Source organism: Ambystoma mexicanum, chromosome 11 (assembly GCF_040938575.1).
Source record: "Ambystoma mexicanum isolate Mex_15411 chromosome 11, UKY_AmexF1_1, whole genome shotgun sequence".
Lineage (NCBI taxonomy): Eukaryota > Metazoa > Chordata > Amphibia > Caudata > Ambystomatidae > Ambystoma > Ambystoma mexicanum.
This window is the reverse complement of record NC_090934.1, coordinates 531,996,659-532,022,246: the sequence shown is the minus strand read 5'-3', so window position 1 is coordinate 532,022,246 and position 25,588 is coordinate 531,996,659.

Sequence of the window (25,588 nt, the reverse complement as noted above, 5' to 3'; positions counted from 1 at the left end):
TGTTGTTTTATGATGGGGTTACAATATAAGGAAGAAAGCTATGCTCATCACTAAATACCCAATCCAAATGCAACACTAATTTACCACAAAATTACCACCAACATTTTTACGGTAAGAAAATACAGCCAAACCCCAAATTTACCCCAATAAGACCAAATATCTTACAAACTGCAACATATATCTCACTTAGAAGCTTACTCTCAGTGCAGACAGGCAGCGAGATAGTTTAGTGTTGTATGAGGTGCATATGAACTGCTGCAGCCATTACCATTGGAAATACCCTCAATCCCGTTAGTACTGATCACATAGTGTCATGCCAGCTGAAGACATATTGCACACCTGACAGGAAGGGAGGAAGCATGGACTTGGACATGGGAGGGTAAAACTTCTTGGCATGAAGATACCTTTATCCCTTCATCATATCATCATGAACTTTGTTTCGGGAATATGATATAAAATCATATGATATAAAGCATTACGGAATCAACACATTGATCACAGCAAGAGGCAAACACTACAATATCAGGCAGGCATTTTTAGACTACCTTCATCATCACAATATGAATTCATCAAAAAAATAACCTTGGATTACTTCACAAGCATAATTATCCACTGCAACTCCTTTAGGATGTATGTCTGGTATTCTAATTCAATTCCATATAAGAATTTATGGTGAACATTAAACACAAGAAGAATTAAAATCAAGTGTAAAATATAAAAGCAAACTAATCATACTTATACAAAAAATTGAATAATCCTACGTACATCATCAGTCTAAGCGATAAGCTTCAGAGAATAAAAAGAGATAAAAAGATATCCTTAAACACAGACAGTCTCTTTTCAGGGATGCTTTTCTTCTCTCGCTAAGTTGCTTTGTGGAGTCCCACAAAAGTTGGCCCTATCTCCTCTCTTATTTAATCTGTATGTTCGGATGTTGGCCAATCTTATTGCAGACTGTGGCTTGCTCTTCTATTCCTATGCGGACGACACGCAGCTGATCCTCCATTTGGACTCTCCTTAAACTGCTCCCCCCCAGCCAGCTGCGTGACTGCCTAGAGAACATGGGCTCCTGGATGGCAGCCAACTGGCTTAAACTAAATGGAAAAAAACTCAGGTACTAGTGGTTGGGCCAAAGGGTAGGGATCATCTCTGGAATGTGCAATATTGACCAGCTTCCCTTGGCACCTGTCTGGTACCCTGTGCTTCTGTTAAGAGTTTGGTTGTGATACTCCTACCTGATGGCTCGCATGAAGCTGGGTTTGGAAAACTAAAGGCTCTGAGAAAAATTCTTCCTCTGCTTCTTCTAGAAAATCGCACTACACTGGTGACTTCTTCGATAATGGGGTCCTTAGATTACTGTAACAGTATCTATTTGGGGCAACCGAAGCACCAGGTTCAGAGATTACAAGTTCTTAAGAATGTGGCAGCCCGACTTGCTCTCCAAGTTCCCCGATTGACTCTGTCCGCTGCTTTTCTTCTTAGTCTTCACTGACTGCCAGTGGGAGCATGAATCGAGTTTAAGATTCTTTGTAGCATGCATCAAGCTCTCTATAATGTTGGGCCCCATTATTTCAGAAAGAAATTGGTAAGGAACTATCCTGCTAGAAGTCTTCGATCTGAAACACAAGTTGTGCTGAAAGTTCCTAAATTCCGCTGTAAGCGTCTTAGTGGCCGCTCCTTTTTCGTACTGGCCCCCAGCCTATGGAATGCATTGCTGTTGCATTTGAGAGTTCAGACTGAATACCTCCCCTTTAGGAAGGCATTAAAGACTCATCTTTTTAGGTTCTTTTCTATTCTTAGGCCTGTTGGTCTTGTTTCTGGAAGACTGCTCCTTTCTTTTACCTTGATGCTTTCAGGCCATAGTTCGCACTCTACACATTCTAAAATAATAATAATAATAATAATAAAATAATAATAATAATAATAATAATAATAATAATAATAATAATAATAATAATAATAATAATAATAATAAACATCACCACCCAAGCTCCAATTTAGAACTGTAGCAAATGACTCCATCTTCTACACAAGGCATTAGTTAAATAATTGATGACAGCAAATATTCGGGATCTACTCTGGGGACTTGCACAAATCAAGTGCTCGCACTAAAGTGGAATATTGGAATCAACAATGTGTGCCTTATATTGGTGAAATAAGGACATAAGAAATGTACTTATCCTCATTGTGGTGGTTGCAGATGGATTCTGACTTGGTAGATTGGTTAGAAAACGAGTGGACCAAAGCATTCAGGGATAGAGTACATAATCTCTTTTAGGTAGAGGTTACTTGTCAGATCAGAATCAAGCCAATGACATATATTTCATACTCCTTGGATAAATAAATTCTATTTTATCTTTAGATATGAGTAGCTTGCTAATGGGGTCGTTTAGAACATCTATCAAAACTCAGTCCCATAAAGTGTTCATAGTCAGCCTTGAAATTTCAGGATGACTTCATATATCACCCATATAAATGTTGTTCAAGACTCACCTTACATGTGTAAACCATGTCAATGCTTTTGCACTATTACCATTTAGGACGTCAAGCATTGCAGTCTTATACATGCTCAGGTCAGCGTTAGCCCATGATTTAACCAATAACAATATTGGTATTAATTGGCTAACTGATTCAATCCTCTTCTGCCCCAGTTGCATTTTGACCAGAATGTTCAGGAGGGGCACCATGGGGCAGACACAACAATCTTCATAATAATGTATTTTCATTGACTTGTAGTCAATCAACATGAATGTAGCTCCATATCCCAGCACGTTAAGCCTGTGCCCTGTAAACCTCAATAATGGGAGCCACTATACTGCTTCCAGGACCCCTTGACAAGCCTAGAGTAGCACTGACACGTTGCTTGATAATTAGCTTATTTTTGGCCATTTGCAATGGGCTATCACCCTTATTGTTAAAACGGATATTTCTATTTATCACTACATTTTCTCCTCTCTCAACACTAAACCACTCATCCAGTAGGTCAGCCACACCCTCTGCCAAATCCCCAAAATGTCCCAATACATTATGATTCCAGTAAAGGTTAATCAATAGACATCTCCCTAAGCCATGTCCCTCCATCGATTCCGCAAAAATCAATGATAATATCCCCGGTGCAGGGAATTTAATTGCCAGCTAGTCCAATGCAGCCCATTCCTAACTGCTGTAATTTGTGCCCCTTGGCAGGCCAGTTTTATGAGAGTCTTATACCCATCCATCACCAGGGTCTCCTTAAGCCACACTTCTTGCAAGTTAATAATATGAAATTTCCCCAACAGGTCCAAATCCTTCCCAGCTGCAAGAAGGTGGATGTAGCCTCGGGATTTCCAAGAGGTTAAACAAATCATAGAATCCTATGAGTGAAAGTGTTAACCCCAATGTTCTATCGGAAGCTAGACATGCAGGGACCCATGCCCAGTCATCCTTCCTCTGTCCCTTGGTGCCTATGGGTTCCTCCAGAAAGAACATGCTCATCCCCAAAGAGCCCCTCAAACTCTTCTCCATGTGTTCATAGCGTCCCCCCTTACACACGCCACTCCCTCAGACTTCTGCTACTTAAATATATCGTACCCCATTATCAGCAAGGAAAGGAAAACAAAAGCATGCAAACTTCACAGAGAAAAGGAATAGGCATGGTACCGAAAACAATTTGGAGACAGACTGGCCTCTAGTAAATAGATTTTCCTCATTGTGGCAGCCATTGGGCTAATGTGGCCCAGGGGGATGCAGAAAACCTCCAAGTAAGAGTGTTTTCATGATTAAAGTCTCCATGTTTTTGACAGGGACGTTAAGTGTCGGGGAGTTCCATATTATTATGGTGGTTGGATTATTTTTACTCATTTGCAAAGTTGTATTGCTTAGGGACACAACTTGTCACCTCAGCACCTGATTCCCTTGTGAACTGGGCTTGGCATTTGAGTCATGTCTCTATCCAATTTGTATGAACGAGCCAAAGCTCACAAGTCTCACACATACAGGCATGTGCACACAACTACATGTGGTTGTTGCGTGCTGCCGCCCCTGAAAGATGGGCCCTCTAGCTGAGCGTTCAGGGCTGGGCAATGGGAATATCTGCCCGCTGTTGGTCTCGCTGGTCTCAAAAGAAAACGACAAAAGCATGGCAAAAGGGTCCGGTAGAGCAGTCACTCTCTGGCATGACATCAATGCATGCAACTATACCAATAAATAGCATGGGACACCCACTGTGATGAAGAGACAGAGCAGCAGTGTGTGACACTACATCTCTGTGCTATATCACTGTTAATACCCTGGTCATTAGATCATGTGTAGAGTACACAGCAATCAAACCAAGTGAGGCAGCTGTAGTGCTCCGCATCCCTAACCTCCTGCTCATCATTTAGCTCCTACAGGGATGGCATACACCATAGGCTTGGGAGCAGGGGTGGACTGGCCTACAGGGAAGTCTGGAGATTTCCTGGTAGGCATCTGAACCGTCGGCCTCTTTTCTGTGGCATTTCCAAATGTTCCCATGAGAAAGGGGTTTGGGTTGCTGAATATTTATAATATGGGGCCACTCTTTTGGTTTCTACTCCACCCCTGCTTAGGAGGGTTGACGCCCTGCCAAAATGTTGACTACAGTATGGTAAACTAGTTCTGACAGAAAAATCCCAAGATATCTCAAGCTCATACCTGCCAAGCCTAGCTTAAGCTGTGAACATATATTGTCTTTTTCACGCCAACTCTTATTTAAGCAGTACTTTTTAATCCCTTAAGTGCTGGGCTATTTGGCATTTCTGTGCAAAAAGGACGAGTCAGTGCCAAATGAAGGATGGGAAAGACCCCAATATCTGAACAGGTGAGCTTCTATTAGTTGGTTTCAAGACTGGCAATTAGCACTGAGATTGCTTTTCGAAGCCCAAGATGGATCTTTTTCTTGCATAGCAAATGGAAGCACGAGGTAAATCTACTTTTTAAAGTTTGGAATGCTGACAAGACCAAGACAATTGCTTGATAAATGTAGAACATGTGTACACATTTGTGTGGCACTGTAATGGGGGTTTCACATCATTCATAGCACTAGATGAAAGCGTGTCTCAAACAATGACTAAAGGTATGTTTACATTATCACATAAGCTCTTCTAGGCTATTTCTTTATATTTTAAAAGTAGATTTTCTCATAGGATATCTCATATGGCAGTTTACATCAATCTCAGGTTTTCCTATATTAGATATGAAATAACCAGTCCTGGCTTTTAGGCCTTGCCTTTAGGCTCTCGAATTGTCCTCTGGTACTTGTAGTCCTGAATTTACAATGTTGGCAAACTATGTGCACTGTAACTGTACATGCTTTGCAAGCTAGATAGCAGATTATGACCTGTAATCTGTCCTGCAAGATGTTTCATCACAATATTTTTCTCTCTTGTGATATTTGGTGAGAAACGTGTGCAATGATTTCTTGGCTACTATCTGGTGAACTGTTTTGGATTTGTATACCTAGCGTTTGTGTCATTCTATTTCATATCAGGGTTTGAAATTGCTGGGAGCTATTTTGCTCCTGGAAAGGGCCAAGACTAGCATGCTTAGCTTGTTACCAACAGCTACCTGGTGCTACTTCTGGCCCCCAAAGGCAACTGGTGAACACAAACATACCTATCTGAGTATTAACTCTGTGTCTAGGAATTTGCAAAAAAAGGTGAATTAGTAAACTTCTAGAAGACCTATAAACAGGGATGGTCGTGTTTACTGTACACAAATGTATAGTAGCGTCTAATTTGAAAGTCAGGTAGCTCCTGGATCACAATAAGTAACTCCTGGTCAGAGAAATATTCTGACACAGAGGAGCTGCTTCCAGCTCCTGCTCTATGAATTGCCCCTTCATCTGCACATTAATGTTGTGTGGCAAAACATGGGCATGTTACCATGTCCCTGGAATGTTTGGTGGCACATGCCCGTTTGGAATTCGAGAACACGGCTCTCTTTTCACTCGTGAGCCGGATTTAGTTATTTCTTATTTGGGACTCGCCTGGGGCACAACGTTCGAGTGTCTCTATTCATAGTTTGGCCGTTATTGTGAAGGAATCTATTTTACTACCATGGCTGGCGTGCTCTCTGCGTTACATCATTATAACTTTAACTTGGACCCCTAGTGTTTGGTACGAATTCAGGATTCTATCTAGTTTGCCTGGTTTAGAATTATTACTGTGATCCGTGTGATTTGGGATTTTTTGAATAGACCAATTTTTCTTCCTTTCTTTATTCCTCCCCTCGCTTCTTCTATTTTTCCATTTACATAGAGAACGTGAGAGCTGTAGTGGTGTTCATAAAACCACAGTGCTTATGAATAGAATTACTGGTGGACTGACATCTCCCAGCAAAAAAATCTCCCTATTCAGCAGCTAATTAAACTCTGCAGGGTAAGATTGATACAACTCCTTAGGCATCAATACCTTCGGGTGTTAGAGTTTAAAATAAAATACCCAATTAAATGGGTTCCTAATGTTGTATTCATCTATTACAGATTGGATACCTGCCAATGCTGGGCTGACGGCAATGCAGCTCACTTTCCTTGGAACACTGCACACTGGTGCAGCAGCTATTTCTGTTATTCATTTCAGGAATTTCTAGCTGTTTTTCTTCGCTTCGAAGGTCAGTTACCGAATTAGGTTAAAAATCCTTTGCTCACCTTATGTACTAGGAACTAGGACCATCTTGGCTGGATTGTTTGAGGAAAAAAGTTATGCCTTTCAACCCATTCACGGGAATATGATGCACTAGCACTTTAAATCAAATCTAATAGGGTTTCATGTCAACCATGACTTGTGGGCTATCTCTTGCACTATAGGGCATCAATTCTATGGTTAGCACTCGTTTGGCATGCAAAGGCCGCCCCCTTGGAGTTACGGCACAAGGGTGGTAGCAGGATTTCCTTCTGTTTTTAAAAAATATTTTTTAGTAAATATCTTATTTGTTTGACAATTGGGGGTTCACCCCACCTGGTTACTCTAGGACGGGGTCTTATGTATGTATGTGTCCCTGTCTTTTCAGAGTGTAATTGCTTATCTCCTGATGAAGACATAACAAAATTAAGGTTGTATACATTGAAACCAGTTGAAAAACCAGAGATGAGGTTGAGTTTGGAAATTGATGTACCTCTACCAACCAATGACCACTTGTGCAATCTGTTGTGGTCTCTTATATATTGATTATATACTTCTGTACTTTTTAATGAAGACAATAAGTAATTGATTGTTATCTTTGTTTTATGATAAAGTTTTAGCTTATATTTGTCACTGTAGTATGAATTGCTAATGGATGTATGTGTAAGAATGATATGAATTGTATGTAAAATTATGTGTTCTTAAATCTTTCTCCTGCAATGTAAAATTGTCATGAGTGCTATGATTAATTCATGATTAAAATTTTGATATTTAAAATAATGGATATGGTCTAATTAAATTCCTTGATCCCCCTTTTTTCAAAATTGTATCCTCTGGATCCTTTTTCTGAGATTAGTAGTATACTAATACCCTGACCCAGAGTGAGGGGTCCCCTGTGACTTTCAGATAAAAACATGGGAATGTGGACCACTGGTAAATGAGAGTATTTAATGAGAACTTTAAGATGCTGCTTGTGGACACTCCTAGAGATCAGTATATGATCACTCAGAACTGCGTTTTAAATTGTCCGGTAATCCCCCAAAAAATTGGCAGCTGGCTCTGGCTATGCTCCTGTATAATAAGTCACTTGCATACATGCACAGTTGAAGTTCACATGCTTGTATGTGAGAGTTACTTTAATGCATTGCCAGCACCACAAACAGACTAGAAGCATACCGTTTGGGATAGAATTCCTCTTTATGGCAGGCTAAATCCAGATGGTCAGACTAAGACACTTGAATTCACCTCAAGTAACGGGAACAGGGTCTTACCTTCTCTGGAGTTTTTTAACACTCACCCCCAGCCAGTCCCTGATTGGCTACATGTCTTTGGCCTCTTCTCTCCCTGCACAGAACTCCAGTCACAATCATGGCCTGTGGCTTTCCTTGTGGTTCCATCACAGATCAGCACGTACAACTCAGTCCTTACCTTAGGCATGTTTGCCTATTTTTAGTAAAGTACGTCTTGGAGACAGAACCCCCAAACATTGCTTCTGTTATGTTCTGTGTTGTTATCTGTTTTTATAAAGAACACATATGCTGGTGACATCTTGGCACTAGAGAATACAACAGGAGCAGAAGACTGCCTAAAAGAGGTAAGTTTTCAAGGCACGCTGGAAGATGAGATGGTCAATCGTGGCTTCAAGAGTAACAGGAAGAGAGTTCCATGGCTTAGCCTCAGTGATGAAAAGGAGCGACCACCCACCCTCTCAAGACAGTAGCGAGGTTCTGGAGGCTGACATCAGCTGCCACAATGAATGTTCACTCAATCCAATATGGGGTCTGGTCTCTCAACATTTTCAAGACTTCTTTTGGTTCCCTGCTGGACTGGTAGAGCATTGTGCATGCCAGGTCACAGACGGATGTGAATTTTGCACTTTATACTGCAGCATATGAGAAGAAGAAGGTGTTATTGATCCAACCACTTACAACTGGGCTGTTTCCTGCTATGAGTGTTTCATAACAGCGCAGGGACAGTATTGCATGACAGCTCAGAGCGATAATTAATTTAGTTTCCCAACTTTGAAAGAAAGATATGCAAATGCAGGGCTGCATTTGAAAAAAGATCCTTCATTAAGCCATTAAAAGGGTTTATGCTGGCAAGGTAATTGCTGGACTCAGAAATCTAATAGGTTTACAGTGTGCACTTAAATGGGCGGAGGTGTTGTTCACTTCCAGTGTCCTTCGGCCTAATAATTAAATGATTGGTTTTAGAGTTAATTGCAAGGTTAATTCAACTGCTAACTTTTAAAATACTCCCGTTCCAGATGCAGAGCTGCTACCGTGGTTCTTTTTATAATGTTGCATGGTAGTTTACATTTGTTTCTTCTGCTGAAGAGAAAGCAGCTTTTTCTTTTTGTTCTAATGTGTAAAGTTTATATTTAAACTGTATCACATTCATAAATATTATAAAGAAGAAAGCAGCTAGTGAAAAGAAGTCCCTTAAGAACAAGTCTTGTTGGTGGAGGGGAGACATGGGGGCACATGTAGTGGCCCTTGAACCACATACTCTGATCTTGAATTTCGGCTTCCACTTGATCAAGATTGTTTGATCCCAGGAAATCACTTCAGTTCAATTGGCCTCTTTCTCGTTGTCTGACAGAATTTGCTAAAAAAACAGATATATCCCATGGAGGGGATTTCCCTCATAGAGTAACATAGCAAACATTGGTAAAAGCCATGAGTTAAATTTTACATACGGTTTTAATGCCACTCCATATATTAATTGATTTGTATGGCGAAACGGGAACACTGCCATACACATCTGTTTTCATTACCGCCAGCATCTGATGTTCATGCTGGCGATAATGCTTTTGATTACTATGCATCTCCCAATTTTTACACCAGCTTATAGCAGGAGGATCCCATGAGAATACGTTGGGACTCATTTTCAAAATCCTTGAAAATTACCCGTAGGGGACCTGTTACATTTGCACGCAGGTGCACACAGTTTCTCTCCATGTCAATTTCATCATTTGCCCTTCAGAGTGCAAAGTGAGCAAAGGTCGTCTGCCATTTCATCATGGCAGGCAGCTTTTAGAATGAATTCCTATGGAATCGCCTGCATGTTTCCTGGTGGGAAAGGTAGGCAGATCCCTGAGGAATCGACAGCATTTACGCCAGCATGAAAATGTCATGTTTCAGTAAGTACTGTTGTATTTGTATGGCATAGAGGAAGGTGAGGGAAAATTGTACATCACAATCTGTGCACCCTCCACAACCATTCATATGCATGAAAAGGTCCACTAAAGTCAAATTAATGTGTACAAGTTCATAATGCAAATGGTAAACATTATACAGGTCTCCTCCCTGGAATTCATGCAGATTTGGAAGTTGAACATACACCCATGTACTGAAAGGTAACTTCTGTCAAACAAAGAAAAAACAAGTTTATCTGCGTAGACTGCTAATTTTGCATTTTTAAAGTTCTTTAAAGGCAAAATGGATCTCTATAATTGATGGTTTGTGCTGAGCCGTGTGAAATTGTACTAATGTAACTTGACATGCAGCTAGTATGTGAGTGCCAGCACATTGCTATTGTAACCTTAATTGCAACGCAAGATCAGCAGCCCTAAACCACAGCAGGTGCATCCTTGGTAACCTTCACATAACCGGATTGCGGTGACATTGGTAATGTCAGAGTTCATGTATTTGATTATGTCATAAAGGGTGACCTTCATGAGGTCAGTGATTTTTGTAAATTGCATATAGACCCTATTTAAGTTGTGTCACCTGAAGTATTTTCATGGACAATGTGTGTACTAATACAGAACAACATGTATACTATGTGTTCTCATATATCATACTATATGTTAAAAGGCCAGATGTAAGTTTGTCTGAAGCCGGAATGCCAGCTTCACCTGTTATCACTGCTAGCAGGAGCTGTTGCCTTATGCATATAACAATAAGACTTCAAGTTCATCTTCCAGGCGAACAAAATGTGTATGTCAACAATATCACCTCTAGAGCGATCTGTTACCTTATGCATAGAGCAATAAGACTTCAAGTTCATATTTCAAGTGAACAACATATGTAATTCAACAATGATAACATACAATTAGCTGTAGAAAAGGCCGACGATAAGGATACCACTTCAACAGCATAGTTCAAGTTGCATACACTAAGAAAATATATAAATTTGAAAAAAATATAAACAGAAATTAATTTGATCAAGAACAATTCTTCCAACAAAATAAATGAATTGTGTTCTTTTTCGATGTACTGAGGCAGCGGTTGCCTTACGCATACAACCATGCACCTATACGACTTCAAATTCAACTTCCAGGTGAACACAATTTGTGTTTCAACAATGATAACATACAATTAGCTGGAGAAAAGGCACCCAAGTCAGGGATACCACTTCAAAAGCATGATTCAAGTTGCATACGCTAAGAAAATATATACATTTAAAAAAAAACATATAAACAGAAATTCTTTTGATGATGCGCCATTTCTCAAACAAAATAATTAACTTTTTTTTTCCATGACTTAAGTATCATGTAATTATTTATTGTAATATTACTTGGTATGTGTTATTACATCAATAACCTTCTTCATATACATTTTAAACTTTATTTGACTTCAATTTATTTTATTTTATATTCTCATGTCTACTTCGAATCATGTTTCACGTGAATTGTATTACTCTGACATCCCCGTAAGTGGAATGCAAGACAATGAGGAGCAGATACAACAATTGGCGGTATGTAGAATGTTTACCTTTCAATGGATTCTGTGACATTTTGTTTGAGTTTACTACTCCCCCACGTAAAAGGAACACAATCGTTTACAATGTTTTTTTTCTATTAACTTATATTACAATAAAATACATCACATAATATATTTACACTCTGAAAGTATATTCCTTTGCGCACATTAGCCCCTGTAGGCTTTTCCACTAGTAATATAATATGTTTTGATTTAATTTGGTATTTATAATGCACACATTTTCTGGGCAACAAAAAAAAGCAAACTGTGCTGCATCTGGGCACAGGTGTTACCTTTGGTGGATCGTTTGCTATCACCATATGAATAAGAGGGCCCAGAGTTATTGAAAGAGATATGTTTTAAGAGTCTTTCAGAAAATGGTAAGATATCATTTATTCTCAGGTTAATAGATATTAAATTCCACAGGCGAGGACTCAAGACCAGGAGCCGCCTATTTATCTCAGTGAATATGGTGGATGAGAGTAAAGCCAGAAAGTGTCGGTTTACTGATCGAAGGGGGGAAGTTGTATGATAGTATTGAATCTTCACAGGCGAATATGCTGTGCCTAGACCATTAATATATTTAAATGTCATGCAATGAACTTTAAACATAATTCTCTGCCTGAGTGGTAGCCAGTGAAGAGACCTTCAAAATTGTGAGATATAAGAACACTTTGGTACTACCTGCCAAATCTTATGTGATTTGTAGACTTGAGAGGTGTTTTTATGGAATACCCGCTAGCAGGAAATTGTATTGGATTTTGTATTGGTGATATTAACTATTTATTGTATTCCTTACCTTATGATATTACAACTCAGTCTTTTTCCTAACGTGGGTCTTTGTTTCTTTCTCTGGTGTTTATTCAAGCATGATAAGACAGTCAGTTTGCCATGTGCCCTACAAGAAAATGTGAAGGATTCCCTGGTCATATTTAATGCATATCAATGATTAAAATGCTATCATACCAATACGCTGATGACACAAAGCTATACTTCAAGATCTACTCCATCAACGTAATCTATATGCTCAAAACCTGCCTCTCGTTGATCCAGCCTTGCATGTCCAATGCATACTTGAAACTCAACCTGTCCAAGACCAAATTCCTACTCATCACCGGCAACACAGAACACCCATACATACAGACCTAACTATCAACCATAAACTCTGAGGGATTCACACCTGAACTCACCTCCTGCACCGAGTACATTGGGTTCCACATTTACAAACACATCTCCTTCAAGACACACATAGCTAAGAGAACTCAGACAGCTTGGTGTCAGCTCTCACTCCTGTGGAAAGTCAAATTGTTCCTCCCTCCAGACAGCTTTAGATCCACCGTTCAAGCACTGGTCCTATCCCACCTGGACGGGGGCAATGCACTCCTCGAAGGCCTCCTGTCATCCTTCTTTGTCCCCCTCAGAAGTGTCCTACACACGGCTGCACGCCTCATCAAGGGTCTATATATATACAACCACATCACCCCCCGCCTTTATCAACCTTTACTGGTTCCTACTGCATGCACAAATCAACTTCAGGTCTTGCTGCATCATCTATAAAGCAGTTACCCTCTAGTCACTCAGCTACCTCACAGAGAAACTCAGAATCACCGGCGGACAGCACACCACCAGAAGCTAGGACGCATGCAGACTTGAAATTCGCCTCTGCAAAAGAGAAAGGACCAGAAAACAAGCCTTCTCTGCGTCCACCCCAAGACTATGGAACTTCCTCTGTGTCAGCATCAGACTCGCCCCCACACTCCTACAAATCAGAAAATAACTCAAGACTCACCTCTTTAAGGATTCTCGCCTCCTCAACACCTAGGGTCTTGCACATCAAATCGCCTCTCACGCCACCTGACTCGCTAGATGCTGCCCACCCCTCTCGTCCTACCACCGGATACATCTGTACATCCTTAGTGCCCCTCTGTATCCTTCCCCCGCTGTATTATGTTCTGTTGCATATCTCTGTAAAGTGCTCCGTTAAGCATCTGTAATGTTGGATACCTCTGTAAAATGCTCCGCTGCTTCTCGAAACTAGGCCTGCACTAAAAAAATGAAATATAATAATAATAATAATAATAATAATAATAATAATAATAATAATATAATCATGGGTGCAGTCTTTTGCTCATTTGTTACATGAGGCTCATTGGGTTCCATGACCATCCAGGCACCGTTACTCTACAGGCAAGGAATCATGTGCCACTTTGACTTCATTTTATCAGGATAGGAATAGAAATAGAAGACATACCTGTCAGGGATACTTGACAGGGATGGGATGAATGACATTTGACAGGAATCCAGATTACAACAGCCAAGAGACGATTCACATGGTGCTTACACAGAAGGCAAGGTGTTTGTTATAACTTACACATTCATGAATAGATGACAGTCTGAGTGTGGAACGTCCTGTCTGGCACGAACAGATGTTTTATGTAAGTAAAGATTTTTGAAGAGGATAAAAGGTCCTTGTTGGAGAGGGTAGCCCATTGTGCGGACTGGTGATGCAATTGAATAAAAACAGCTCTATTCCCATGCTGCGCCTTTAAGTGGCAGCAGCAGTGTGATGCAACAGCCCATCCATCGGCGAGACCCTACAGACGGCTTGACAAGAACATTGTAGTTACAAGAATCGTCCTGCTGTGTGCTGATTCATGAGGATTTTTCACAACGTCTCCCCCTTGAGCAGGTGCATAAATTCGAGGCAGCCCAGGCCGGTCGGGTGCGGAGTCCGAAAGAGAACTGGAATCAAAAGGAGAAGACTGCTCTGCGAACCAGTGCTACGGATACATGCCAATTTACCGGCATGAGATGCAATACAACCAGGGCACTCTTGCATAGTCAAAGATTGTGCCCGAGTCAGTGCTTGAATCAACAATTGTACACACACATAGAAAGCAACCTTTGCCAAAGGTAGTATTGAAAGGAGGGAAAGGTGGGCCTTGAGTTGTTTGCCATGCAACTGCACACGTGTGAATCCATGCCAGATGCAGACTTGAATGAAGTGCAGCTGAACCGCAGGTGGCTCGCCTGAGAAGTTCCTCATGTAACAGCTTCTTGGGTGCTCTAATGGACCAGTGCCATGCAGCATTGTATGAGAGGGGAGCGGATTTGCATGTTGCATTTCACTTGATTGATCAGTTCAACCATCACTGCTTTCGGGAGTACAGTGAGCAATCCGTTGCTTATTATTGACCAGCAGCAGGCCTTTGTGACTGAGTCTATGATTGCGAGCACTGCTACTGTGCCATGAAGTCTTTTGAATGTAAGGTGTGCAGTTTGTTTTCTTTCTTTCTGGGAAATGAAGCTTGCTGCGGAGTTCATGCTGCACAGCGCTATAGGTGCGCCCCGATGTCTGAGGGCTTCCGGCGCCATACAAATAACACATAAATAAATAAATAAATAAATAAATAAATAAATAAATAAACAAATAGACAGGATGGGGCTCATGGTCTGCACTACGGAACATTGGGCTACTTTGTGTAATTGAAAGGGTTGCTTCATCAGGGATTGTGCATTCTGTCTAGGTGTGTTATTATCACGCGATGTCATTCTCAATGCAGTTATCTGTGCCACCTTCTTACCCAGAGTAAGCGGAGCTGATGTTTTCCCGGAAAGAACAGAAAGTTGTCTTTGAATATGACCTCAATGGCGAAGGTTTATCTGGAGAAAACAAAAAGTAAGCTGCTGCTTATCGTCTAAAACCGGAAGGCTTTGAGCAGTCAATTGTTTAAAATAGCTTGGCGATTTATACAATGCTCCATGACGGAATTGCCCCTGTTTCTAATGTCACGATTATCCAATTGTGATATGCAGTCTATTGTTCTGGTGTGAGGGGTTGAAGGGCTGAGTTAATCTGTGATGGCGTTTCAATGGCTGTAAGTACAACTTTGATGACACGTAGGGGCTCTGAATAACAAGAACAGTTGTGTCTGAATGGGGTGATCATGTGACTAAATAATGGCGGAGCTCAACAATCAATCAAACTTCTGGGGGATGACACAGGGGCCAGTGTGAATAAGAACACTGATATACATCTTTCAGAAATGTTCACAGGTTGAGAAAGAGGGTAAAGGCGAGGGGACCCCACCTGTAGCTAGATGTGTAAGAAACACTCCGAGACACAGTTCTGGGTCATAGGTGGACACAAGGAGCATGTCTTGGGCAATCGTGAATGTACATGCAGATATATTCATGCTGTTGTACGGGATAGTGAATCAGACAGAAAGGCTGAACAGGGTTGTGTTCTGTGCATCTCAGGACGTGGTGTGTTTTCTGCCTTTGTCTGATGAGAATGGACTTGTAACAACACTGGTTTGTGATTCATGTGTGCCATGCTCAAGAGTTCCGTAAGGTCAATGGAACAATTTGTTTGCAAATTAAACTTTACAACGAGCAGATGCAAAACCTCTTAAGGGTGATTGTAAAAGTGTGTATGACAAAGCAGGGACATCCAATGCTGCAATGTTTTGGCAGCAATAAAGGGCACTGGAAAATGGTTTTGAATCTAATACCACAAATCATTTACTGAGTGTGTGCCGTAGGCTGAAATTGTATAAATTGTAGGATCTGAAGACGTGAGCAACAAAATATGTGTCTGCCTTAGGGGGTTTATGCATTACATAAAGTTGATAGATGGTGCATGGGCAGTTTATAAGGTTTTAAATCTAATCCCCTGTAAAAAACACCCAGCTTGCTTTTAATGCCCTTTGTACAGTATTTCTGAGTGAGAAACTCCCCTCCATTTAATAATTTGAAATACAAATAACCATCATACAATTGGATGCATACCTGGGGCCACATCACAGAAATGTTGCACTGTTGCAAGTGCGCACTTGCACCTTATTAACACTAGGGCAACGTTTTCCCAAGTGCAAAAAACAATGGGACCATATTCAGAAACATTTGCCTCTACATCATCGTGCTTTATTCGGCATTAGATATAAAGTCAAAAACATATGAACGACGCATACACATTCATCATTGGTACACATAAAAGAAAGTTAATATGACTAACAGATCAAATATATTATTAAAAAACAAATACAAAATGGCTTGGGGTTGATTATGTAATTAATACCGGACACCGAAGGGGACAGCTAACGTGCAGCCCCTATACTAAATAATATGATAGGTTATTTATAATATGCTTAATACCCAGAGGTTTCTATGCGCGGATCCAGGGATCGAACCTGTGGTGCACCGTGTCCGCTTGTTTCCAAGGCCCTGAGCTATCCTCCCGAGACTCATGAATTGGAAATTTTGCAGCTTCCAATTTAGAACTATACAACTTATTCCTAGCACCCAAGGGGAGCGATAACTCACAGCCCCTACATAAAATCATTAATTATGGCAGTTTTACAACTTCCATATTTATACACAGCTATATCTCATACAATGAAGCAGAAACCATATACCAAAGTTATACATCAGCAACCACACATATCAGCTTGAATGGCCTGTTATCAAATGTGCTCCTACAAGCCATGCCCGATGTTGATATTTTGCCACAGCTAGCACGGTGGGCAGCTTATTGGAGCTTTTACAAAAGACTAATGCTTCAGCGATAGTAAGAGCCCCTGTTACTCTTAAAATGGGCTTTATATAATGAAATCTCAATGCACGTAGGATGGGACAAAAAAACATAAAGTGGGTCATGGTTTCCTCCACCAGGTGACATAAAGGGCAAATACCTGATTCTCCCGAACTCCATGATTTTGTAAATGAGGCAACCCACAGGGTACCCAACCTAAAGCCCAACTATAGGGCTAGTGCAAAAAGGGGGTGGGGGAGCTGACTTAATCAAGGAAGCCTTTGTATCCAAGCTCTCCCTTAATAGCCAAATAACCAGGTCCCAATGTCAGTTTACAACTCCCCTCCACTATCTTCATCCTTGTATAGCAAACCATGGCCCTCTTTACTCTAACAATAAAGATTCTATCAACACCATCAGGACTTCTCCACTGTGCGGATTCATTGAGCAAAAAAAGGGTATCTTAACGTGCTTCACCAAAGGGAGACTCAGCCCCCTCTCCCCCCACCAGTCTCTCAATATGATGGAGGGCTTCCCTATATTTTGCAAGGCCTTCATTATTATGACGGTGTAGCCAATACAGCAGTGGGCGAAAACATAGCTGTATCAGCAATGGGGGCTATGTTGGTCTCCAACTGAAGTAGTGTACTCAGGGTACTCTGCGGTAACATGAGGAGGTTTTTCAAGACGTTGATTTCCACCTTTGTGATTTTGTTTGCACATGAGAATCCCCATATCTCAGCCCCGAACGGTAAAGAGGCACATGCTTGTTTTTTATATAGTTCAATGCTAGGGGCACTAGCACCCCTTCCCTGCCTATTGAAAAAGACCTTCACGGCCCCAGTATACTTTTCCAGTGTGACATAGGATTTGTCAACTTGGTCGGTCTATGACCAGTCTCTTGGAATCTGATCACTAGGTAATCATATGGAGAGACCCGCTCCAACCTACTTTCCCTTACCCGGACCTCTAAGGTTTGCTGTTTTGCAAATTTGGTTTTAAAGGCCATAGATTTGTTTTTAGCAACAATTAATAACAGTCTTAGATCTTCAGACATCTTCAAAAATATGGCTCATGTGACCCTCAGACACTGGAGAGAGGTTGACAAAAGGACAGCTTTGTCTGCAAAAAACAATGCACTATATTTTTCCTTGCCAATTTTAGGCGATTCCAAGCATCCAGTCATCAGGGCTGTTATCACCTCCTACAGATAGATACTGAACGAAAGTGGAGCAAGGAGACAGACCTGCCTCACCCCCATATCTCAACACTGCCTTGTTTGCTGAGTGTAGGGAACAGACAATAATTATAAACTGATGAGGCATTTTCCTTTTATCAAAGACCTGCCAAACCAGAATCCTTAACATCAACATATAAAACATAAAATTTAGAATCTCATCAACACAGTATATTCCTGCACAAGCAGGTAGGTACAAACGAAAACACTGATCGTTATCCTCAGCCCACGACTGCACATGCTTTAGGATAACTTTCGGGAATGTTTCCCGGTGCTGTCAACATTTGCATCGTGACAAGTGCCATTTTTCATGGTGTTAGCACTAGGCCAAACATTTACCTAGTGCAAAAACATGCACATTCAAAGCAGGTTTGCTCTAGTGCTAATACCATAAAAAATGGCACTTCTCACGGTGCAAATGTTTTCGAATATGGACCCAATGTTTTAGAATTACGCTAATACGGTGCAATTTTGCACTTGCACCTGTGCACATTTTCTGTAATCTGGCCCTGATGTGCCTTCAGGACCTCAGCCAAGTGGCACACTATGATGTTAACAGCAGTGGATAGCCACAGGATCACTGTGTAACACCATGTCTCCCTTCTGGTGGACGATTCCACTGATCCATCCGACTCTTTCTGTAGCACTGCAGTTATGAAGCAAACGATGTGCCAGTTACACAGCCTCTTGGCCTATTTGTATTGAAGATGTCAGGCCACATGTTCACTGGCTCGCCCTCCGCTCAAGGTCCTAGGACATTACATTCTTCATGGCTGCAGTCCTGTGGCGAAAATCCACAGTGTGTACTCACCTAATTTATTGACAGCAGCACGTATCTCCCACCTTCTCTCCGTGATGTCATCGCGACCCTCCGTCTTCAAGGAATATGGCTTGAAAAAATGTCTGCTCCTAAACTTTAACCATTGTGTCACTAAATACCCGTCTTGCTCAATCCGCATCACTACTGATTTTATACATTGGATCGACTTTCTGTATTTTATTGTCACATCTGCATAACTCCTATAATGTCCCTTATCTGCCACTAGAGTGTTATTACATAGTACTTTGTTTACTGATGTTTGTGGCTTTCCTGCCATTACCTCCTTTCCTTTCTTGTAGGAATGCAACCTCTGGTCTAAGCTCCCATGCGCTCTCCACCCTATTATTATATATAGTCACTGAAAAAGAGTTGTTAAAAGGACGTTATGGTTAAGTTGCGCTACTAAAAATGTATGCAATTCAATGGAACAACGTTGTTACTGGGACGTTATGGTTACAGGTAAAACCAAAATAAAACAGAAATTCAAAAGTTATGGTAAGCTAAGCAACCATAACACGCGCTAGCACTGTGCACTGCAAGGATTAACACCCATGAGGCCTACGGCCTTTGGCAATGCACCCAAAAGTCTAGGCCTTGGCCACACCCACTGCAATGTAATCCAGCCATGCCTGGCAACATGTCACCAAGTACCACAATCCACACACATACCACAGCCACCGGCACTCCAACCCAAGCTCCGTACCGTTATACAGCTATGCATAGAAAGATTCACCTTCTACCAGAATCTACAAACTTAACACATCCTCTGGCACCCCTACCCACTTTCATTCACATACGATGGTGTTACTGCAAAATGAACCAACCAACAGTATATGCATGACAGCTGACTTCTGATGCTCTATCAAGTCTACAATGTGCTCCACAAGCATTCTGTAAAGGTTAGGAGTCTCTGACAGATGCAGTCTAAACTGCATTGCTGCGGTGGGTGTGGGAAAGGCCTAGACTATTGGATGCATGGCCTATGGCCTTTGGCCATGCACCCTATGGTCTAGGCCTTGCCCACACCCAACGCAACGTAATGCAGCCATGCATGGCATCATGTGCTCACGTATCACACTGCACACACGTACCACAGCCACCGCCACTACTACCCAACCTCCACACCGTAATACAGCTATGCATGGAAACATAACACAGCCTCCGGCACCCATACCCACTTTCATTCACATAGTACATCTCCCAGCACTCTATTCAGTACACAAAAGCAGTATGTCATAATGCAGTACAGTAGTCACCACTCTGTACAATGGACACTGCGCAATCCTATGCGACATGCAGTTTAGCCCGTATCCACTTCTATGCACACACTATTGAAGAATTGCGCCCACTTCACACACTGTAGTATCCATGCACATAGAAGGTGCACTTCAACCCTACCCTCTTCGATACTGTCAGTATTGCAACACTGCACTCAGTGGAATCACTGCACAATTGTTCCCTCCAGTAGCTGCAGCCATGGAATAAATACCGTAGGATGTGCTGAGAAGCACCACACCCATGGAATCAATCATCTATGCAATGCTGATGAACTACACACATAAGGGAACAATGTGAAACCTAATTCCAACCCCGGCACATAGTTGTCGCTACAAGGGCTCCATCCATTCAAAACACCAGAGTACACACTATTTTACAATGTGCAAGCTATGTGCAATGCACTCCCCTTCTGCAATTGAGCTCCCACCAGTCACCATGTAAAGAGGTCTCTGCACCAGCTACCATGCCGTAATGAAGCCTGCCTACATGCAGCACACATGGTATGCAGAGACCCGCAAATTGGCACTGTAGGCACAGACACTGCGGGCACATTAGCGTCTTCATCCACCTATTGACATATCTCAGATGATTCACTTCTCACACCCCCACCCTTTCCATCCCTTCTTCCCAGCACCACATGGCGTGATATATGTTTTGCAATGCACTCCCAATCTGCTATTCAGGCACCACCAGTCAGCACGGTAAGTGGTTGCTGCACGAGCTATCGTGCCATAACGAAATCTGCCTGCATTCACCACACATGGTAGTTGCCTGTGCAGGTACCAGTGAATTGGTGCAGTACACATGGATACTGCAGGCACACCACCGTCTTCATCCACCTAATAATCCCATATCTCTGATGACCACTTCTCTCTCCCACACCCTTTTCATCCCTTCTTCCCATCACCACATGCCGAACATTATGTTTGTCAGTCCCTTTCAGCCTTTCACTGTCCCCCGATACACCATGGCGGCGTTTCCCAAAAACGTTGACGCACAGCATGCTTCCCTCCAGCCAACCACCGGCCACGTCCAAAGTTCGCCGACAGCATGGCGTAATGCAAGCCAATCAGACTTATGTCCGTGGAGCGAACAGGGAAATGGGTTGGTGGAGTGGAGCCAGATATCACAATTTTTTTGAGACGTAAATTTCAGTTCTTTGCAACAAAAGTACCGGTCGGATTGCCGCCAAACACATACAGCCTTTCTGCATCCCTAAGCGATCTAGATGCAAAGCAATTTGCTTACATATACCATCCTGCCACTGCTCTAAAACTGCCCCCATGCCTACATTCCTGGCATCCACAGTTAGTACCATCATACATTTCGGGTCAAATGACATCAAAGATGGCGCCCCATCCACATCCTGCTTCATCTTCAGGAATTCGGCCTGGCATTCCCGGGACCATTTGATCCTGACATTCTTCTTTAACAGAGCCTTCATGCACACTGTCTCCTCCACATAAGATGGTATAAACTTGACGTAGTACTCCGTCATGCCCAAAAATGATCTGAGTTGTTCCTTTGTTGACAGGGGACGGAGCCTCCCTCATAACCTTCACCAACTCCTCTCTCGGGTTTTATGCCGTCAGCTCCCAGTGTATGCCCCAATTATGTCATACTGGGAACCCCCACCTGACCCTTGGCTAACTTCACTGGCAACCCATTCCGCTGCAGAATGCGCATAACCTGATGCAATCTCTCATTATGCTCCTACCCATACCAAAATGTCATCTTGGATATAGCTCTCTCCCGGTACACGCTCAAACAATTCTTGCATCAGACGCTGGAAGACAGCTGATGCTGAAGCCAAACCAAACGGCATACGACAAAATCTATATGCCCCAAACAGTGTCACAAATGAGGTCAATGGACGCAACTCCACATGAAAATCGATTTGGTGATACGCCAAAGACAAATCAAAAGTAGCAAACCACTCTGCGTGTCCCATCGTCAAAAAACTCATTGATGTTGGGAAGGGGATGTCGATCTACCCAAATGTTGGCATTAAGCTCCCTAAGATCTACACACATCCTCAATCCCCCATCCTGTTTCCATGCCAAAACCACCAGAGATAAGCACTCAGAACATTCTATCTCCTCTGTATTCCCCACCAATTTTAACAATTCTTATTCATCTTTCAAACTTCCCTGGCCAAAACAGGAACCACTCTGACCTTGTGTACGTTTGGCACCACCCCTCTCTTCATAACAATTTGTTGTGAAAATCCCAGCAACATCCCCAGTCACTCTGCAAATACAACAGGATACTTGTTGCACAATTATTGCGCTGAAATGACCTCATCCGACCCTTTATCGACACTTAACCCAGGCACACTCTTCCCAGGATGTATCTTAATATCAAGCGTGGCCTGCTCATCCCATCCCAACACTGGCATCTTTGTGTGCTACATACAGTTTACCTTGTGTGCTACGCCCCTTAAATTCAATTCGCACACACTCATACCCCACAACCTTTATTGGTAATTGGCAATACGCACTTGGACAAATGTAGGGAGGCTTGAGATTAGACACTTCTTTCCCCAATTTCTCCCTGTACACTGCAGGTGAAATCATATTATACAGGGAGCCAGAATCCAGCAACATTTCCATACACACACCATTTACAGTCAACATGTCCCACAGTTCCTTTTTGGCCTCCTCCCCGACATGTAAAATCACCCAATCTCTCATCCCGATGCCCTCAAAGGTTCCAGAATACCCTGCACCCCCATCCGGTTCTATAATTCAGACATTTTGTCTTCCTTGGGCATTGCCCTCATCCATTTTCACTCGGCACATCCTGGCGTAATGTCCTCTAGCCTTACACCGCCTGCATTGCACAGCCCACGCAGGACATTCCTTGGCTCCAGTGGGGTGACTGGACCAACCACACTTTTTACATGCCTCCCTCACCCTGCCACCATAGTTCACCCAGCTCTGTCTATTGGGTTACCCCTCATGCTTTTTCAACTTCTTCTTGACCTCACTGATGTTTTTCTTAAATGATGGCAATACTGCTTGAACCAACTCCCCTTAACCATGCCTGTCGGTTTAAGTGAGGTAAACCTTTATTTACACGACAGACCCTGTGGCCACATCACCACACAGCCCGCTTCAACCGTCCTCTCCGTCTCACACCTGGAATGCGACTACGCACTACCGCGAGCGGGCATTCCACCATTCATTATGACATATTGCTCAGTGCTGTTTAGCATTGTTGAGTAATGTTGAGTGTTGTCTAGCATTGTTAAGTATAGTAGGGATAGGAGCAGAGGTAGATTTCATTTGTTGCTAGGGCACACTCACTTTAGAGATAAATGGTTCTGGTGAACAACCTAGACTATTGACTCGAAGGTAGATGACAGAAGTTATGTAAATAGTGGATTTCCTGTGGGTTGGGTGTTTTAGCTGGGGTCATAGATGACGGTAACCCCGTAAGGTTTAGCAAGGGAGCTGGCAAGATTGCAGAAGGTGATTTGACTGGTTAAGTCTCGAGGAGATGTTTTGCTTGTTCGGAAACGCAACAGGTACAGATCGAACACAGAAGAATAGTGGTATTCTCTGCTAGGAGGCAGGAAGACAGCTGTGTGGTTAGTGTTGGGATTGTGCATATTTTGGGGCAACAGGTTATGGTATATTGTGTGCGGTAATTGACTTCGTAGCACTACCTTGTTTGGTAAATTGGTGACATCACCCGTAGGTTTACACATAGGACTTGGAGAACATGAGACGTTGAGGAGCTAGTGTTGGTAAGCTTGAGATTGATAGGCGAGGTGAACGAGTGGTGGTGCGTGGAAGGTGCATGCGTGAGTTTTGTGGGAGTGCCTGAGGAGGCAACAATTGTGAGAGGGGCAGTACATGGAGCACAACTGCCAGGTTGTGGAGCCAGAGAGGCTCATAGTGAATTAAACGCATTACGATTACACTGTGTTTTTCCTTAACAGTGGACTATCAAAACCCTTGATTTGAGTTCAGCTAAGAGTGAGAGCAATATATTGAGGGAAGTGCAGGGGTGACACACTGTCACCAGATGACTCTTCCTCCTCACAATCGGTCAATTTCCCCTCCTCCGCACCTGAGGTATCGGTGTCCAGGAGATTTCCCTTCTTTTTATTCCAATGAGATCCTTTTTTTTGTGTAAGAAGGAAGCCCCCGTGACCGCTAATGTAAGGAATGGCCCGGAGGCCCCTCTTCCGGGACGACACAGGCAGGGGAAAAAGCCAGATGGCATAAAAAAAACCTGTACGTGAGTTCTCGGCAGTGGGGTGTCATAGTACACAAATCCACAGAACGGATCTGAAGAACGGGGGCAAGCATCAAAGGGAAAGGGGGTGGCCAATGAGGGAGGAGCCCATGGGGGAAGCCAGAGGAGTGAGGGAAGTATAGAGTACCAGCAAACAAGGTAAGGCGGCAGCCGTGCAAGGCTGAGGATTGGCTGAACCACAGGAATGCAAGCCAGAGCAAGAGGAGGTAAGAGGGCAGAAGGGAAAAGGGAGAGCTGCCGGGGTGGCAGAGACAAAGAGAAGATAGCACGACGAGAGGGAAAGAACCGCTGAAGGTGGTGACAGAAGGGAGACACAGAGTCCGAAACCGTGAGTGCCACGGAAGAGAGAGAAAACTCAAGCATATAACCCAAAAGAGCAAGAGCCGCACAGTAGGGTTGCAATGCGCCGGTTGCCAGGAGGACAGAATGTAAGTACCTCCCGGTGGCGGACATATTGGGAACCACTAGACCGCAGCCGGCGCAAGCGACAGAAACGTGATGGAACAATCAATGTCTGACTGAGCGCCAGCGGTCTCACAAGCGCCAAAGCCCTAGGCGCATGACACACGCCCCTACAGCACCTGTGTAAGACCCTCCCACCTTATGAAGACAAAATTTGCAAATACAGCATAGATGGACTAAAAGAACTGGGGGAAAATTAACGAAACCATGGCCACCTTGCAGAAGTTTCTCCAAGGATGTGCAGCAATCAATACTGACACATATACAACGTATCCAAAAGGGGAAGAAGCTACCAAGCCACATGGCGATATTCAAATTGTGGAGGATGTTTCTGGAGGGCGAGGGGGATACAGCAAGGTATCAGTGGATGCTGAGCCATCAGAAGGTGAAGAGGCCCTTTGCCCTGCCTTCTGCTCCCCCACCCATCCTCCAAGCAAGGTCTCCGATGACACAGATGATGAGCAGGGGATGTACCCATTACCAAAGCTAAAGGAGGCAAAGGGGTATTCAAACCTGACATATAAACCACCACCATACACTCGGGAGGAGGGACAGAAAAGCACAGGACAGCAACCAGCGAGATGGGAGTGAGAAGTGAGGCACAGAAGGGCACAAAGCAGCGGTAGGGGGCATTGCCACGAACACGTGGGTAGGTGGACAGATCATCCT